Source organism: Oncorhynchus kisutch, linkage group LG2 (assembly GCF_002021735.2).
Source record: "Oncorhynchus kisutch isolate 150728-3 linkage group LG2, Okis_V2, whole genome shotgun sequence".
Lineage (NCBI taxonomy): Eukaryota > Metazoa > Chordata > Actinopteri > Salmoniformes > Salmonidae > Oncorhynchus > Oncorhynchus kisutch.
Window position 1 is genome coordinate 12,028,998 of NC_034175.2, and position 17,512 is coordinate 12,046,509.

The following is a 17,512-nucleotide window of genomic DNA, read 5'->3' on the forward strand; positions in this document are numbered from 1 at the left end:
GCAAGATCACACTGCTAAAGTGAATACATACCTCTGCATAATCATGCCGCAGTCGTTTCACCCTTTCGGAATTGCGCTCGAAAGCCACTCGATAAATTTGCTTCATTTGAATTTTTTTTTCTTCTTTAGGATGCGTGCCAGTGTTGATGTTGAGACCTGATGGATATGGTTGAAAATGGCGTGGTTATTGACAATGTTAGCTTGGAGCTGCTTGAGTGTTATAGCATTGTTGGCCAAAACCATGTTTACTATCTCCCTCTCTTGCTGTTCTGTGAACATAGGAGGCCTTCCCCCTTGTCGTCCCTGACCCTCAATCCTGTGTAGAAAAAAAACAGTATACAATAGTACAGTAATTTCCCAGGAAAAGGTAACAGCAGTGCTGATAGTGCATAGAATACAGTACTGTAAGCAGTTACTGAAACCGTGCAGATGTTTTTGATATGATGATATTTTTACAAACCTATTTTCCAGTCTAAATGTTCTCATCACACTTGCCACTGTATATCGGCTTATAGATTTGGCTGTACTCCCAGTCCAGCCTCCCTCAGCGTCAGGCCGTGGTTGACAATGTGGTCAACCAGTGTTGCACGGATCTCATTTGTCAGATTCGGTCCTCGTTGAGCACCTTCTTCTTCTTCTCTTCCTCCCCTTCCTCATCCTCCTCGTTCTTCTCGTCCTCCTCATCGTCCTCCTCGTCCTCCTCGTCCTCCTCGTTCTCCTGGTCCTCCTCCTCGTTCTCCTGGTCCTCCTGGTCCTCCTCGTTCTCCTCGTCCTTCTCGTCCTCCTCCTCCTCTTCTTACTCTTTCTCTGACTCTTTTCATTGTGCTTGAAGACCGATGAACTCACCTGCTGCTTTTTATAGTGCTTTTACACCTGATTGGTGTGTCTACAATTAAGCAAACGAGTGTTTGCACACCTGATGACTGTGTTGAACCAATTGGTTGGACGGTGTGATAATTTGACAGTCAGTGCTTTGGTATTGCAAGGACGTGACATGATAGATTTTTGTGTGTAATGTATGTTAAGTGTGTTTAGTGTTCTGCAACAAGTGTGAGGTTGACAATGTGCTTATAGTTGTGCAAATATGGGCTGATGTTTTGCTTCTTGAGTGTAAGGTTTTGCTAATAGTGTACTACTTTTAATTTTTTGTGTGTAAGCAATCCAAAAAAACTGTAACTAGATGTCTCCTGCAGTGTATACGGCACTGAACCTGAAACTTAGAAGATTATCTTCACCTCAATCTGCTACAAATGCGGAAGTTAGGTAGCTCGTATCGTTGATTGGTTTGGAGCTATTCCTTTGGCTTAGCTCAATTTTAAAAGTGCAGCCAAAGTATTTGAAAGCAAACTGATACTATTTGAACCCAGGTGTGCGCTCCAGCTGTGTGCGTCAGAGCGGTGTGGTGCTGAGAGTCAGTGAGTGGGATCAGAGTGCCTCTAAACGGGTCTCTTTGAAGGCTGTTGTCTGCCTGGGCTGTGATGTGTCTGTCAGACCTCTTCCCTTCCCTGCCTCATCCGCCCTTCCGATGTGCTGTGCTCCTCTCCCTCTCTGATGTGCCTCACAAAGACACTGACATTCACACGGCAGCCTAATCTCCCCTCCACCTCTCCTCCTCTTCTCTCCTCTCCTTCACTTCAAAGAGCATGAAAACTCTCCACATCAATAATGTAGGCTGTTTCTATCTGACACCTCAACCAGATTGTGGATTTGAGCATGTCCCCTTGTCTCCTTGTGCACCCCTTCATACCCCTCCCCCACAGTCCCTGTCTGTCCACTGCTGCCACCAACCCCCCCCCCCCCCCCATTCCCTCTGGTGCCTCACTATGCCTTGCCCCCCCCCCTAGAGCAAGAGACATGTGTGCCATCCCACCCCATCTGTGTTCAAATGTACCCCCTCCTCCCCTCTGCTCCCTGGGCCCAACCTGTATCTTCCCTCTGCTCAGCTCTATGCCCTCATAGGGGAGGAGGCTCCTTGTGTGTAACTGGATCAGCTTCATCTGCTCTTGCTCTCGACTGTGTGTGTGTGTGTGTGTGTGTGTGTGTGTGTGTGTGTGTGTGTGTGTGTGTGTGTGTGTGTGTGTGTGTGTGTGTGTGTGTGTGTGTGTGTGTGCTCGACAGGCAGACAAGCAAAGTCCCCTGGATTAGCCCTGTCTGTCACCTCTAATGGTCTGGGGCCATGTTGATAGGGGTACCTATAGGGCTGCCTGTCTGACTTAATGGAGGGACTTATAGTCAGCCAACCAAGGCCATGTATGTATGCCAGGGAAGTTGTTGCTATGCTGAATCAACATGATCTAGGGCTTCAAATATGTCTTAACCTCCCCTATTCTATTTCCTGTCTCATTTACCAACAAGTTGGCAGCAGCATCATTGTCTAGCCTTACCTCTTCTTACCAGCCTCTTGCATGTGCTGTCTCTCTTGCTCTGTGTGTTTGAGAGATGGGGCTCAGTGAGAGACGAGGCTAGGAGCTGGTGGGTGTAGCCCCTGTTATTTGGCCAAGGTTACCCCTCGCTAGATCGATCCCACTGTTCTCCTCTGTCTTCTGGGGTGAATACTAAAGCTTTGGTGCTTTAAGGGGAGCTCAATCAGATGACAGATCGGGTTTCAAATTGCTTTTGTTCCTTGGTTGAGGTTATTTCAGAAGAAACAGCCTCTGATTGTAGATACATTATATGTGTGTGTGTGTGTGTGTGTGTGTGTGTGTGTGTGTGTGTAGCTACATCGCTCAATGAGATCTTGTTCTCTATAACAGTTGAATAGATTGAGAAAAAACCTTTTTGTCCCATTTTGTGGTATAGTGATTTTGTCCTCAGGTGCTGTATGGCCTGAGAGGGACAGGAGAAAGTTATCCTGACCCTGTCACAGAGACCCTGTCACAAAGACCCTGTCACAAAGACCCTGTCACAGAGACCCTGTCACAGAGACCCTGGCTGCCACACAGATTGGAGTGTATTACCAATCCCATTACCACAGTAGTGGAACGTCTGTCAGGGCCAAGAGGTGAGACAGCTAAACATTGATGTCCCAAATAACAACCTATTTCCTATATAGTGCACTACTTCTGACCACTCCAGAGCCCTCTGGGCCCTGGTCTAAAGTAGTGCACTATATAGAGAATAGGGTGTCATCTGGGACAGAGTCTGAGATAGAGCAGAAGGAAAGTCAGGCTAAAGTCACTGAGACAGTTCAACTGTAATGGGTGGTATTATAACACCCAGTCAAATCACTCTGAGCTCATTGGCACATTCATAGTAAACGCAGTGTTTCCCATTCTGCACCAAGTGTATCTCTCTCTCTCTCTCGCTCTCTGTCTTGCTCTATCTCACTCTCCCCCCTCTCTCTCTGTCTCTCTCTGTCTGTTTTATCAACCATTAGAGAGCTATAGTGGTGTTTACTATGTGCTCACGCTCAGTAAATTGTCTCTAATGGTGCAGAAGAGTGGATTGACTGAAGAGGATTACTTACCAGTCAGTAGGCCTGGCTTGCTGTGCTAACTGTGTAACTGCTGGATCGTATCTGGCTGGGTTTGACCACAGAGTTAGTGTTAGTGTTAGTGTTAGTGGTGGTGGTGGTGGTGGTGTTGGTAGTGTTAATGGTAGTGGTGGTGGTAGTGTTAATGGTAGTGGTAATGTTGGTGGTGGTGGTGGTGGTGGTGGTTTTGGTGGGGGTAGTGTTAGTGTGGTAGTGTTGGTGTTGGGGATGCTGGTGGTGGTAGTGTCAGTGGTAGTGGTTGTGTTGGTGGTAGTGGTGGTGGTAGTGGTGGAGTTGGTGGTGGTAGTGTTAGTGTTAATGGTAGTGGTAATGTTGGTAGTGATAGTGGTGGTAGTGTAAGTGTTAATGGTAGTGGTGGTAGTGGTAGGGGTGGTGTTAGTGTTGTTGGTGGTAGTGGTGGTAGTGGTGTTAGTGGTAGTTTTATGGTGGTGGTGGTGGTAGGTGTAATGGTAGTAATGGTAGTGGTATTGGTGGTGCTGGTAGTGGTGGTGGTAATTTTGGTGGTGGTGGTGTTAGTGGGGGTGGTAGTGGTAGTGTTAGTAGTAGTGGTGGTGGTGGTAGTGTTAGTGTTGGTGTTAATGGTGGTGGTAGTGGTGGTCTTAGTGTTAGTGTTAATGGTAGTGGTGGTCTTAGTGTTAGTGTTAATGGTAGTGGTGCTGGTAGTGGTAGTGTTAGTAGTAGTGGTGGTGGTGGTGGTGTTAGTGGTGGTAGTGTTAGTGTTAATGGTAGTGGTGGCATTGGTAGTGTTAGTGTTGGTGTTAATGGTAGTGGTAGTGTTAGTGTTGGTGTTAATGGTGGTGGTAGTGTTGGTCGTACTGTTAGTGTTAATGGTAGTGGTTGTGGTGGTGGTGGTGGTGGTAGTGGTAGGGGTGGTGTTAGTGTTGGTGTTAATGGTGGTCGTACTGTTAGTGTTAGTGTTAATGGTAGTGGTTGTGGTGGTGGTGGTGGTAGTGGTAGGGGTGGTGTTAGTATTGGTGGTGGTGGTAGTGGGGGTGGTTGCGGTGTAGTGGTAGTGTTGGTGGTAGTGGTGGCGGTGTTGGTGGTAGTGGTGGTAGTGGTGGTGTTGATAGTGTTAGTGGTGGTGGTGGGTAGTTTTAGTGTTGGTGGTAGTAGTGGTGGTGGTGGTAGTGTCGGTGGTAGTGGTAGTGTTGGTGGTAGTGGTAGTGTCGGTGGTAGTGGTAGTGTCGGTGGTAGTGTTGGTGATGGTGTTAGTGTTAGTGGTTGTTGTGGTGGTAGTGTTGGTGGTATTGTTAGTAGTGGTAGTGTTAGTGTTAGTAGTAGTGGTGGTGGTAGTGGTAGTGTTAGTGGTGGTAGTGGTAGTGTTAGTAGTAGTGGTGGTGGTGGTGGTGGTAGTGTTAGTGTTAATGGTGGTGGTGATGGTGGTAGTGGTAGTGTTGGTGTTAATGGTGGTGGTGGTGGTGGTCGTACTGTTAGTGTTAGTGTTAATGGTAGTGGTGGTAGTGGTAGTGGTGGTGTTGATAGTGTTAGTGGTTTTGGTGGGGTAGTTGTAGTGGTGGTGGTAGTGGTAGTGGTAGTTGTAGTGTTGATGGTTGGTGGTGGTGGTGGTAGTGTAGTGGTGGTGGTGGTGGTAGTGTTGGTGGTGGTAGTGGTAAGGGTTGTGTTAGTGTTAGTAGTAGTTAATGTAGTAGTTAATGGTAGTGGTAATGTTGGTGGTGGTGGTGGTGGTGGTGGTGGTTTTGGTGGGGGTAGTGTTAGTGTGGTAGTGTTAGTGGTGGTGTTGGGGATGCTGGTGGTGGTAGTGTCAGTGTTAGTGGTTATGTTTGTGGTAGTGTTGGTGGTAGTGTTAGTGTTAATGGTAGTGATAGTGGTGGTAGTGTAAGTGTTAATGGTAGTGGTGGTAGTGGTGTTAGTGGTAGTTTTATGGTGGTGGTGGTGGTAGGTGTAATGGTAGTAATGGTAGTGGTATTGCTGGTGGTGGTGGTAATTTTGGTGGTGGTGTTAGTGGTCGTGGGGGTGTTAGTGGTAGTGTTAGTAGTAGTGGTGGTGGTGGTAGTGTTAGTGTTGGTGTTAATGGTGGTGGTAGTGGTGGTCTTAGTGTTAGTGTTAATGGTAGTGGTGGTCTTAGTGTTAGTGTTAATGGTAGTGGTGCTGGTAGTGGTAGTGTTAGTAGTAGTGGTGGTGGTGGTGGTAGTGTTAGTGTTAATGGTAGTGGTGGCATTGGTAGTGTTAGTGTTGGTGTTAATGGTAGTGGTAGTGTTAGTGTTGGTGTTAATGGTGGTGGTAGTGTTAGTGTTGGTGTTAATGGTGGTGGTAGTGTTAGTGTTGGTGTTAATGGTAGTGTTAGTGTTGGTGTTAATGGTGGTCGTACTGTTAGTGTTAGTGTTAATGGTAGTGGTTGTGGTGATGGTGGTGGTAGTGGTAGGGGTGGTGTTAGTGTTGGTGGTGGTGGTAGTGGGGGTGGTTGCGGTGTAGTGGTAGTGTTGGTGTTGGTGGTAGTGTTAGGGGTGGTAGTGGTGGTTGTGGTGGTAGTAGTGGTGGTAGTGCTAGGTAGTGGTAGATGTAGTGTTGATGGTAGTGGTAGTGTCGGTGGTAGTGGTAGTGTCGGTGGTAGTGTTGGTGATGGTGTTAGTGTTAGTGGTTGTGGTGGTGGTAGTGTTGGTGGTATTGTTAGTAGTGGTGTTAGTGGTAGTGGTAGTGTTAGTGGTGGTAGTGGTAGTAGTAGTGGTGGTGGTGTTAGTGGTGGTAGTGTTAGTAGTAGTGGTGGTGGTGTTAGTGGAGGTAGTGTTAGTGCTAATGGTAGTGGTAGTGTTGGTGTTAATGGTGGTGGTAGTGGTGGTCGTACTGTTAGTGTTAGTGTTAATGGTAGTGGTGGTAGTGGTAGGGGTGGTGTTAGTGTTGGTGGTGGGGGTGGTTGTGGTGTAGTGGTAGTGAAGGTGGTAGTGGTGGTGGTAGTGTTGGTGGTGGTGGTAGTGTTGGTGGTGGAGTTGTTGGTGGTGGTAGTGTTGGTGGTAGTGTTTGTGGTAGTGTTAGTGTTGGTTGTGGTGGTGGTAGTGGTGGTGTTGGTGGTAGTGTTAGTGGTGGTTTTTGTGGTAGTGGTGGTAGTGGTGGTGTTGATAGTGTTAGTGGTGTTGGTGGGGTAGTTGTAGTGTTGGTGGTGGTGGTAGTGGTATTGGTAGTGGTAGTGGTGGTGGTAGTGCTAGCGCTAGCGGTAGTGGTAGTGGTAGTTGTAGTGTTGATGGTAGTGGTGGTGGTGGTGGGAGTGTTGGTGGTGGTTGTTAGTGGTAGGGTAGTGTTGGTGGTGGTGGTAGTGTTGGTGGTAGTGGTAGTGTTGGTGGTAGTGTTAGTGGTGGTAGTGGTAAGGGTGGTAATGGTAGTGGTGATGGTGGTAGTGTTGGTGTTAATGGTGGTGGTAGTGGTGGTCGTACTGTTAGTGTTAGTGTTAAAGATAGTGGTGGTAGTGGTAGGGGTGGTGTTAGTGTTGGTGGTGGGGGTGGTAGTGGTATTGGTAGTGGTAGTGGTGGTGGTAGTGGTAGTGGTAGTTGTAGTGTTGATGGTAGTGGTGGTGGTGGTGGTAGTGTTCGTGGTCGTAGTGTTGGTGGTGGTGGTAGTGTTGGTGGTAGTGGTAGTGTTGGTGGTAGTGTTAGTGTTAGTGGTGGTAGTGTTAAGGGTGGTGTTAGTGTTAGTAGTAGTGGTGGTGGTGTTAGTGGTGGTAGTGGTAGTGGTGGTAGTGTTAATGTTGGAGTTAATGGTGGTGGTAGTGGTGGTTGTACTGTTAGTGTTAGTGTTAATGGTAGTGGTGGTGCTGGTAGTAGTGGTGGTATTGGTAGTGGTGGTGCTGGTGGTGGTGGTGTTAGTTTTATGATAGTGGTGGTGGTGGTGGTAGTGGTAGGTGTAGTGGTAGTAGTGGTAGGGGTATTGGTGGTGCTGGTAGTGGTGGTGATGGACTTGGTGGTGGTAGTGTTAGTGGTGGTATTGTTAGTGGTAGTGGTGGTAGTGGTAGTGGTAGTGTTACTAGTAGTGGTGGTGGTGGTGTTAGTGGTGGTAGTGTTAATGGTAGTGGTGGTAGTGTTAGTGTTAGTGTTGGAGTTAATGGTGGTGGTAGTGCTAGCGGTTGTGGCAGTGGTAGTTGTAGTGTTGATGGTAGTGGTAGTGTTGATGGTAGAATTAGTGGTTGTGGTGGTGGTAGTGTTGGTGGTAGTGTTGGTGTTAGTTGTTGTGGTGGTGTTAGTAGTAGTGTTAGGGGTTGTGGTGGTGGTAGTGGTAGTGTTGGTGGTAGTGTTACTGGTGGTTGTGGTGGTGGTAGTGTTGGTGGTGGTAGTGTTGATAGTGGTAGTGTTCGTGGTAGTGGTGTTAGTGGTAGTGTTGGTGGTGGTGGTGGTGGTAGTGTTAGTGATTGTGTTGGTGGATGTGGCGTTATCGTTAGCGGTGGTGGTGGTGGTGTTAGTGATAGTGGTAGTGTTGGTGGTGGTAGTAGTGGTGGTGGTGGTAGTGTTAGTGTTAATGGTGGTGGTGATGGTGGTAGTGTTGGTGTTAATGGTGGTGGTAGTGGTGGTCGTACTGTTAGTGTTAGTGTTAATGGTAGTGGTGGTAGTGGTAGTGGTGGTGTTGATAGTGTTAGTGGTTTTGGTGGGGTAGTTGTAGTGGTGGTGGTAGTGGTAGTGGTAGTTGTAGTGTTGATGGTTGGTGGTGGTGGTGGTAGTGTAGTGGTGGTGGTGGTGGTGGTAGTGTTGGTGGTGGTAGTGGTAAGGGTTGTGTTAGTGTTAGTAGTAGTTAATGTAGTAGTTAATGGTAGTGGTAATGTTGGTGGTGGTGGTGGTGGTGGTGGTTTTGGTGGGGGTAGTGTTAGTGTGGTAGTGTTAGTGGTGGTGTTGGGGATGCTGGTGGTGGTAGTGTCAGTGTTAGTGGTTATGTTTGTGGTAGTGTTGGTGGTAGTGTTAGTGTTAATGGTAGTGATAGTGGTGGTAGTGTAAGTGTTAATGGTAGTGGTGGTAGTGGTGTTAGTGGTAGTTTTATGGTGGTGGTGGTGGTAGGTGTAATGGTAGTAATGGTAGTGGTATTGCTGGTGGTGGTGGTAATTTTGGTGGTGGTGTTAGTGGTCGTGGGGGTGTTAGTGGTAGTGTTAGTAGTAGTGGTGGTGGTGGTAGTGTTAGTGTTGGTGTTAATGGTGGTGGTAGTGGTGGTCTTAGTGTTAGTGTTAATGGTAGTGGTGGTCTTAGTGTTAGTGTTAATGGTAGTGGTGCTGGTAGTGGTAGTGTTAGTAGTAGTGGTGGTGGTGGTGGTAGTGTTAGTGTTAATGGTAGTGGTGGCATTGGTAGTGTTAGTGTTGGTGTTAATGGTAGTGGTAGTGTTAGTGTTGGTGTTAATGGTGGTGGTAGTGTTAGTGTTGGTGTTAATGGTGGTGGTAGTGTTAGTGTTGGTGTTAATGGTAGTGTTAGTGTTGGTGTTAATGGTGGTCGTACTGTTAGTGTTAGTGTTAATGGTAGTGGTTGTGGTGATGGTGGTGGTAGTGGTAGGGGTGGTGTTAGTGTTGGTGGTGGTGGTAGTGGGGGTGGTTGCGGTGTAGTGGTAGTGTTGGTGTTGGTGGTAGTGTTAGGGGTGGTAGTGGTGGTTGTGGTGGTAGTAGTGGTGGTAGTGCTAGGTAGTGGTAGATGTAGTGTTGATGGTAGTGGTAGTGTCGGTGGTAGTGGTAGTGTCGGTGGTAGTGTTGGTGATGGTGTTAGTGTTAGTGGTTGTGGTGGTGGTAGTGTTGGTGGTATTGTTAGTAGTGGTGTTAGTGGTAGTGGTAGTGTTAGTGGTGGTAGTGGTAGTAGTAGTGGTGGTGGTGTTAGTGGTGGTAGTGTTAGTAGTAGTGGTGGTGGTGTTAGTGGTGGTAGTGTTAGTGCTAATGGTAGTGGTAGTGTTGGTGTTAATGGTGGTGGTAGTGGTGGTCGTACTGTTAGTGTTAGTGTTAATGGTAGTGGTGGTAGTGGTAGGGGTGGTGTTAGTGTTGGTGGTGGGGGTGGTTGTGGTGTAGTGGTAGTGAAGGTGGTAGTGGTGGTGGTAGTGTTGGTGGTGGTGGTAGTGTTGGTGGTGGAGTTGTTGGTGGTGGTAGTGTTGGTGGTAGTGTTTGTGGTAGTGTTAGTGTTGGTTGTGGTGGTGGTAGTGGTGGTGTTGGTGGTAGTGTTAGTGGTGGTTTTTGTGGTAGTGGTGGTAGTGGTGGTGTTGATAGTGTTAGTGGTGTTGGTGGGGTAGTTGTAGTGTTGGTGGTGTTGGTAGTGGTATTGGTAGTGGTAGTGCTAGCGCTAGCGGTAGTGGTAGTGGTAGTTGTAGTGTTGATGGTAGTGGTGGTGGTGGTGGTAGTGTTGGTGGTGGTTGTTAGTGGTAGGGTAGTGTTGGTGGTGGTGGTAGTGTTGGTGGTAGTGGTAGTGTTGGTGGTAGTGTTAGTGGTGGTAGTGGTAAGGGTGGTAATGGTAGTGGTGATGGTGGTAGTGTTGGTGTTAATGGTGGTGGTAGTGGTGGTCGTACTGTTAGTGTTAGTGTTAAAGATAGTGGTGGTAGTGGTAGGGGTGGTGTTAGTGTTGGTGGTGGGGGTGGTAGTGGTATTGGTAGTGGTAGTGGTGGTGGTAGTGGTAGTGGTAGTTGTAGTGTTGATGGTAGTGGTGGTGGTGGTGGTAGTGTTCGTGGTCGTAGTGTTGGTGGTGGTGGTAGTGTTGGTGGTAGTGGTAGTGTTGGTGGTAGTGTTAGTGTTAGTGGTGGTAGTGTTAAGGGTGGTGTTAGTGTTAGTGGTTGTGGTGGTGGTAGTGTTGGTGGTATTGTTAGTAGTGGTGTTAGTGGTAGTGTTAGTGGTGGTAGTGGTAGTAGTAGTGGTGGTGGTGTTAGTGGTGGTAGTGTTAGTAGTAGTGGTGGTGGTGTTAGTGGTGGTAGTGTTAGTGCTAATGGTAGTGGTAGTGTTGGTGTTAATGGTGGTGGTAGTGGTGGTCGTACTGTTAGTGTTAGTGTTAATGGTAGTGGTGGTAGTGGTAGGGGTGGTGTTAGTGTTGGTGGTGGGGGTGGTTGTGGTGTAGTGGTAGTGAAGGTGGTAGTGTTGGTGGTGGTGGTAGTGTTGGTGGTGGAGTTGTTGGTGGTGGTAGTGTTGGTGGTAGTGTTTGTGGTAGTGTTAGTGTTGGTTGTGGTGGTGGTAGTGGTGGTGTTGGTGGTAGTGTTAGTGGTGGTTTTTGTGGTAGTGGTGGTAGTGGTGGTGTTGATAGTGTTAGTGGTGTTGGTGGGGTAGTTGTAGTGTTGGTGGTGGTGGTAGTGGTATTGGTAGTGGTAGTGGTGGTGGTAGTGCTAGCGCTAGCGGTAGTGGTAGTGGTAGTTGTAGTGTTGATGGTAGTGGTGGTGGTGGTGGTAGTGTTGGTGGTGGTTGTTAGTGGTAGGGTAGTGTTGGTGGTGGTGGTAGTGTTGGTGGTAGTGGTAGTGTTGGTGGTAGTGTTAGTGGTGGTAGTGGTAAGGGTGGTAATGGTAGTGGTGATGGTGGTAGTGTTGGTGTTAATGGTGGTGGTAGTGGTGGTCGTACTGTTAGTGTTAGTGTTAAAGATAGTGGTGGTAGTGGTAGGGGTGGTGTTAGTGTTGGTGGTGGGGGTGGTAGTGGTATTGGTAGTGGTAGTGGTGGTGGTAGTGGTAGTGGTAGTTGTAGTGTTGATGGTAGTGGTGGTGGTGGTGGTAGTGTTCGTGGTCGTAGTGTTGGTGGTGGTGGTAGTGTTGGTGGTAGTGGTAGTGTTTGTGGTAGTGTTAGTGTTAGTGGTGGTAGTGTTAAGGGTGGTGTTAGTGTTAGTAGTAGTGGTGGTGGTGTTAGTGGTGGTAGTGGTAGTGGTGGTAGTGTTAATGTTGGAGTTAATGGTGGTGGTAGTGGTGGTTGTACTGTTAGTGTTAGTGTTAATGGTAGTGGTGGTGCTGGTAGTAGTGGTGGTATTGGTAGTGGTGGTGCTGGTGGTGGTGGTGTTAGTTTTATGATAGTGGTGGTGGTGGTGGTAGTGGTAGGTGTAGTGGTAGTAGTGGTAGGGGTATTGGTGGTGCTGGTAGTGGTGGTGATGGAGTTGGTGGTGGTAGTGTTAGTGGTGGTATTGTTAGTGGTAGTGGTGGTAGTGGTAGTGGTAGTGTTACTAGTAGTGGTGGTGGTGGTGTTAGTGGTGGTAGTGTTAATGGTAGTGGTGGTAGTGTTAGTGTTAGTGTTGGAGTTAATGGTGGTGGTAGTGCTAGCGGTTGTGGCAGTGGTAGTTGTAGTGTTGATGGTAGTGGTAGTGTTGATGATAGAATTAGTGGTTGTGGTGGTGGTAGTGTTGGTGGTAGTGTTGGTGTTAGTTGTTGTGGTGGTGTTAGTAGTAGTGTTAGGGGTTGTGGTGGTGGTAGTGGTAGTGTTGGTGGTAGTGTTACTGGTGGTTGTGGTGGTGGTAGTGTTGGTGGTGGTGGTAGTGTTGTAGTGGTAGTGAAGGTGGTAGTGTTGGTGGTGGTGGTAGTGTTGGTGGTGGAGTTGTTGGTGGTGGTAGTGTTGGTGGTAGTGTTTGTGGTAGTGTTAGTGTTGGTTGTGGTGGTGGTAGTGGTGGTGTTGGTGGTAGTGTTAGTGGTGGTTTTTGTGGTAGTGGTGGTAGTGGTGGTGTTGATAGTGTTAGTGGTGTTGGTGGGGTAGTTGTAGTGTTGGTGGTGGTGGTAGTGGTATTGGTAGTGGTAGTGGTGGTGGTAGTGCTAGCGCTAGCGGTAGTGGTAGTGGTAGTTGTAGTGTTGATGGTAGTGGTGGTGGTGGTGGTAGTGTTGGTGGTGGTTGTTAGTGGTAGGGTAGTGTTGGTGGTGGTGGTAGTGTTGGTGGTAGTGGTAGTGTTGGTGGTAGTGTTAGTGGTGGTAGTGGTAAGGGTGGTAATGGTAGTGGTGATGGTGGTAGTGTTGGTGTTAATGGTGGTGGTAGTGGTGGTCGTACTGTTAGTGTTAGTGTTAAAGATAGTGGTGGTAGTGGTAGGGGTGGTGTTAGTGTTGGTGGTGGGGGTGGTAGTGGTATTGGTAGTGGTAGTGGTGGTGGTAGTGGTAGTGGTAGTTGTAGTGTTGATGGTAGTGGTGGTGGTGGTGGTAGTGTTCGTGGTCGTAGTGTTGGTGGTGGTGGTAGTGTTGGTGGTAGTGGTAGTGTTTGTGGTAGTGTTAGTGTTAGTGGTGGTAGTGTTAAGGGTGGTGTTAGTGTTAGTAGTAGTGGTGGTGGTGTTAGTGGTGGTAGTGGTAGTGGTGGTAGTGTTAATGTTGGAGTTAATGGTGGTGGTAGTGGTGGTTGTACTGTTAGTGTTAGTGTTAATGGTAGTGGTGGTGCTGGTAGTAGTGGTGGTATTGGTAGTGGTGGTGCTGGTGGTGGTGGTGTTAGTTTTATGATAGTGGTGGTGGTGGTGGTAGTGGTAGGTGTAGTGGTAGTAGTGGTAGGGGTATTGGTGGTGCTGGTAGTGGTGGTGATGGAGTTGGTGGTGGTAGTGTTAGTGGTGGTATTGTTAGTGGTAGTGGTGGTAGTGGTAGTGGTAGTGTTACTAGTAGTGGTGGTGGTGGTGTTAGTGGTGGTAGTGTTAATGGTAGTGGTGGTAGTGTTAGTGTTAGTGTTGGAGTTAATGGTGGTGGTAGTGCTAGCGGTTGTGGCAGTGGTAGTTGTAGTGTTGATGGTAGTGGTAGTGTTGATGGTAGAATTAGTGGTTGTGGTGGTGGTAGTGTTGGTGGTAGTGTTGGTGTTAGTTGTTGTGGTGGTGTTAGTAGTAGTGTTAGGGGTTGTGGTGGTGGTAGTGGTAGTGTTGGTGGTAGTGTTACTGGTGGTTGTGGTGGTGGTAGTGTTGGTGGTGGTAGTGTTGATAGTGGTAGTGTTCGTGGTAGTGGTGTTAGTGGTAGTGTTGGTGGTGGTGGTGGTGGTAGTGTTAGTGATTGTGTTGGTGGATGTGGCGTTATCGTTAGCGGTGGTGGTGGTGGTGTTAGTGATAGTGGTAGTGTTGGTGGTGGTAGTAGTGGTGGTGGTGGTAGTGTTAGTGTTGGTGGTGGTGGTGGTAGTGTTAGTGATTGTGTTGGTGGTAGTGGTGGATGTGGCGTTATCGTTAGCGTTAGCGGTGGTGTTAGTGGTGGTGGTGGTAGTTGTGATGGTGGTGGTGGTGTTAGTGATAGTGATAGTGTTAGTGGTGGTTTGGTAGTGTTAGTGGTGGTGGTGGTGGCGGTGTTAGCGTTGGCGGTAGTGGTGGCAGTGGTAGTGGTAGTAGTAGTGGTAGTAGTAGTGGTAGTAGTACTGGTCGTAGTACTGGTCGTAGTAATGGTAGTAGTAGTGGTAGTAGTAGTGGTAGTAGTAGTAGTAGTGGTAGTAGTAGTGGTAGTAGTAGTGGTAGTAGTAGTAGTAGTGGTAGTAGTAGTGGTAGTAGTAGTGGTAGTAGTAGTAGTAGTAGTAGTAGTAGTAGTAGTAGTAGTAGTAGTAGTGGTGGTAGTAGTAGTAGTAGTAGTAGTAGTAGTAGTAGTGGTGGTAGTAGTAGTAGTAGTAGTAGTAGTAGTAGTAGTAGTAGTAGTAGCGGTGGTGGTAGTAGTAGTAGTAGTAGTAGTAGTAGTAGTAGTAGTAGTAGTAGTAGTAGTAGTAGTAGTAGTAGTAGTGGTAGTAGTAGTAGTAGTAGTAGTAGTAGTGTTAATATATAACTTTTCTTTACTTTGATCTCTTACTTTCCTTTTAGTCCCTTCATTTACTGTGACAGTGTGTAATATCTACATTCTACACACTAGAACCATAAAGACAGAGTCTCTGGCTACAGAAACATTAGTGGTAGTAGTGGTAAGGCTTTGTCCCCTTTCAGCCCTGGTCAAAATGAATGCTCTAGAAAGGGAATAGGGTGCCATTTGGGACGCAGGCTGGTGTTAGTGTTTGGTAGGGATGCCCCATGCTTCTCCTCTGATGCCAGTCAGACAGCCAGTCAGACAGTCTTGAGTGGCAGGCTGCGGCTGCCTGAGTTGATTTCCATCCTGAAGGCTGTGTGTCACCAGAACAAACACAGCACTGCACACACACACCGAGCCGCACCTTACAGCGCTGCCTGACAGTGACAAGAGATCAGAGGGGAAATCAACCAACACACCCAGACTGGCCAGCAGAGGACAGAGAGAGATAGATAGAGGGAGAAAGAAAGAAAGAAAGAAAGAGCAGGACTTAGGTAGGGAGTGGAATTGTGTATCAGCCCAAAATGAATGAAAGGTTGGCATAGTTCATTTGTGATGTATTAGCATGTTGGTGTTGCTGTGGAGATGTGTCATGTTTCCGTGGCAATGATAAAGCTGCCGTGGCCGGTGTCATGGTGTGGGTGGCCACGGTGAGCGATGCTGTGTGTGTGGCTGTAATTAAGGTAGTGAGTGTTTCCCTACAGGGCTGAGGGGGTGACGGAGAGGGGACAGCTAATTTCACTCTGTGCCTCAGGGAGGCGGCTGGACCGGGGGGGTGGGGATCACTCTTTGTGTGTGACTGCGGTCAAGGGTTTGGCACACACACACACACAATCCAATCCCCAACCCTGTCTCTCCATGTTGTGCTCTGCAGGTCATGGTACACTGCTGCCCTCTGCTGGGGTTGACTGTAAATACATGAGCACATTGACTAGGCTGTATGTTTTGGCTCATCTCCACTCTGACACTGTGGTTGGGACTAGAGTATACGCAGCTTGTGTTTCAGCCTCTGCATTCTATCCTAAGTCCCAACCCTACACTTCAAATACCCCCTATCTCTCCCCTCTCTCTCTCTCTCTCTCTCTCTCTCTCTCAATCTCTCCCTAACCAACCACCCACTCACCTCTCTCTCTCTCTCTCTCTCTCTCTCTCTCCCTAACCAACCAACCACCCACCCACCTCTCTCTCTCTCTCTCTCTCTCTCTCTCTCTCTCTCTCTCTCTCTCTCTCTCTCTCTCTCTCTCCCTAACCAACCACCCACCCACCTCTCTCTCTCCCTCTCATGCTCATGCAAGACCTTGAGATCAAGGTTGTTTTTCTACTTACCCAGAGTCAGACAAACTCATGGATCCCATGTGTATGTCTCTGCGTGCAGTTTGGAGATAATTGAACTTAGTGTAATTGTTGGGAGAGTCCCGGTACAGTAGCCAGCTCCTCTCACAAACAGGGAAATAGACCTACTAATGACGCTGGGTGGTTGGTCATTGTCTTTCAAAGATATACACATGAATCAATATTTTATACATTTGTTAGTTTTACTAATATTTTAACAATATTCTAACTTCATTCATCTCCGAACTGCACACAGAGACATACAAGTGGCATCAATGAGTTTGTCTGACTCTGGGTAAAGTAGAAAAACAAACAAAATCTTGAAATCTCGCAGTATCCCTTTAACCCAGTCTGTGTGAGTGAGGTGTGTTTCTGCTCCTCTGAGTGGTGTACACCTCGCCAATTTGTGTGTGTGTGTGTGTGTGTGTGTGTGATTCAGTGTCTCTGCTTGACACCCAAGGTCAACAAAAGGCTTTTCTCTAGCACACACACACACACACACACAATTATCACAGCACTGACCTTCACTTCTTGGATGTGATCTTGGTGTAAACACACCGTAGGATAATAAGGGTTGGCAGGTTACCATGTCTGTGACTGTGTGACTCATTGACCACATTTCCATTCACACCAATATCCCATTATTATTCGGGATACTCAAGTGTTCTGCTTTTGAGTTGACGTATATAAACATCATATCCTGTTTACAATAACCCGAAAAAGCTTGTATCCCAGTTATGAAAAACCTGGATAATTGAACCTTTATTTAACTAGGCAAGTAGGTTAAGAACAAATTCTTATTTACAGTGACGGCCTACCACGGCCAAACCCTAACCCGAACGACGCTGGGCCAAATGTGCGTCGCCCAATGGGACTCCCAATCACAGCCGGTTGTGATTATGCCTGGAATCAAACCAGGGTATGCAGTGATGCCTCTAGCACTGAGATGCAGTGCCTTAGACCACTGTGCCACTTGGGAGCCAAGACAGGGTACTGTGACGTGTAAACATCCAATTTACTATTGGTTCTGTGATCTGTGCTCAGTTTCACATATCATGGGTGTTGTGGGATGATGTTTTCATATTTCCGACATTTGGTAGGCCGTGTCAACTATAGTTGGACACGAGCAGCTTCTCTTCTGCAATAACTTGTTACTCCAGAAGAGTAAATGAAGTGGTGCTGACCAGAATAATGTCCTACATTGATAGAAGGAATGCATTAGTATCTAGTTAACACTGGGTTGCCTGAGGCTGATGCCGTGCAGGTGTTTGTTCACATGCAATATACACACACTCCCAAATGCACTTATGTGCACATACACGGACACACACATGTAAATAGTGCCATATATGCACTCAACATATTCAGTTCCTCGCTGTTATGATTTCTGTTGTCCTTGATGTCTTTTGTTTTTTTCATAGTTGTTTTCTGCTTTCCTTTGCCTTTCTATTTTTTCTCTTTTGTTCATTTTGTTGAGGGGGGTCTTGGGGGGGGGGGGTCTTGGGGGTGGGGAATGGAGTGATTGTACTTATTTATACATTTTCTCTCAGGGTGGGGGGGTTCTTGGATGTTTGAGGGGCAGCTCTTGGGGAACTGTGCGGTGAGGGTCTTGGATGTTTGAGGGGCAGATCTTGGGGAACTGTGCTGTGAGGGTCTTGGATGTTTGAGGGGCAGATCTTGGGGAACTGTGCGGTGAGGGTCTTGGATGTTTGAGGGGCAGATCTTGGTGAACTGTGCGGTGAGGGTCTTGGATGTTTGAGGGGCAGATCTTGGGGAACTGTGCGGTGAGGGTCTTGGATGTTTGAGGGGCAGATCTTGGGGAACTGTGCTGTGAGGGTCTTGGATGTTTGAGGGGCAGATCTTGGGGAACTGTGCTGTGAGGGTCTTGGATGTTTGAGGGGCAGATCTTGGGGAACTGTGCGGTGAGGGTCTTGGATGTTTGAGGGGCAGATCTTGGGGAACTGTGCGGTGAGGTCTTGGATGTTTGAGGGGCAGATCTTGGGGAACTGTGCGGTGAGGGTCTTGGATGTTTGAGGGGCAGATCTTGGAGGGCTGGTGGGAGCAGGG

At 47.8% G+C, this 17,512-nt stretch overlaps 1 protein-coding gene across 2 annotated transcripts in view; it reads left to right on the forward strand.

Moving 5' to 3' along the window:
- The window catches only part of LOC109901149 (cyclin-dependent kinase 14), a 201,904-nt gene that overhangs the window by 123,314 nt on the left and 61,078 nt on the right, over positions 1-17,512 (forward strand). The window lies entirely within an intron of this gene.